Raw genomic sequence first — 1,285 nt, 5'->3', positions numbered from 1 at the left:
CTACCACTGAGCCACAATCCCAGCCCAATAAAGTCTCATTTTTCAAGTGCATATTTTTAATAAAACAAATTCAAAATATATAGAGTCAGGCTCAAGTTGTGCATTCACAAGCATGAAGAAAACAAACAAAACGACAAAGTTCAGGGTAGTTAGTTAACTCAAGACCAGGCTGGACTTACTGCCAGGAGGGTTTCTCCTGGGTGGCATAGGCACAGGGGACATGGGCCTGAGCACTGGCCAAGCAGGCAAGTGATTTTCTTCACTCTGCCCCAGGCTGCCTTGTAGGTTTGTGTCCCCATTTTTATGAATGTCACCTTCTCCCTTCAGATCTAAGAAGTTTCCACAGCTTGCTTCCAAAGAATTTCTTCTCTTTTGTCAAGATGATTCCAAATCTTTGCTTCCACCACTATCTTTGGCACCTGCCAACTTGGCCCAAGAAGGGGGATTTTCTTCAAGTGTTCCAAAGATGCTAGAGGCCATTTTATTCTTTCTCATGGATGATTCTGTTGGTTCATCAAATCCTAATGAGAAATTGAATCCACCAGCCCGAGGAGGCTGCAAAACCCAGGAGCTATTCCTGATCTTAGGGTAAAACCCTTGAAGAAGTTGGTGTTGGTCATAGCCTCAGGGAGCAAGGTAGGCTGGTGCAAGGCAGACTGCTAAAATTGATGGTTACAAGTGGCTCAGAAGAACTCCAGACCCATAACCAGTCACCACTGCATGAGCCTCCACCCAGAAAGTTTCTTATAATGTTAGATTTTTACTTACCCTCTTTTCAAGCATATCCACTTTTAGGTATTTACATAAGAGAAATTAAAATATATAGTCATATATTCTACTCATATCAATCAATTTTACAAATTGGATGGATTTAGGGAAAAAAAGAATGAAGAATCATGGGGATTGCAGGCCAGTGAATTTTAAATTAAAAATATTTATTCATGAAAGATAGAAAAATTTAAATAAAACTAAGAAATATATAGTGAATGATTCCCATTCATTTACACAAGAAATTGCATTCATTTAATAATTAAAACCATATAAAATGATTTTTAAGAGTCACAAATATCTACCGCATGAGCATTCCTGAGAAATAAGTGACATCAGCTCTATGGAAAACACCAACTGCTTCTATATGGCCAACATTATCTAATTTATCTACATTTATATTAAAATGTAAATAAAAATGGAGATGAGTATGTATTTCTTTTAACAAAAAATCTCCAAATATAAAAATCAATTCCCAGTAAATTCAGATTTATGATACCCATTAATGACTCATATT

At 36.7% G+C, this 1,285-nt stretch overlaps 1 pseudogene; it reads right to left on the bottom strand.

Moving 5' to 3' along the window:
• Window positions 1-259: 259 nt before the first annotated feature.
• LOC114092933 (jupiter microtubule associated homolog 1 pseudogene) lies at window positions 260-620 on the bottom strand (annotated as a pseudogene).
• Between the last annotated feature and the right edge of the window lie 665 nt (window positions 621-1,285).

Source organism: Marmota flaviventris, chromosome 16 (genome assembly GCF_047511675.1).
Source record: "Marmota flaviventris isolate mMarFla1 chromosome 16, mMarFla1.hap1, whole genome shotgun sequence".
Lineage (NCBI taxonomy): Eukaryota > Metazoa > Chordata > Mammalia > Rodentia > Sciuridae > Marmota > Marmota flaviventris.
The sequence above is the reverse complement of the archived record's forward strand: the minus strand, read 5'-3'. Positions and strand labels throughout refer to the sequence as shown.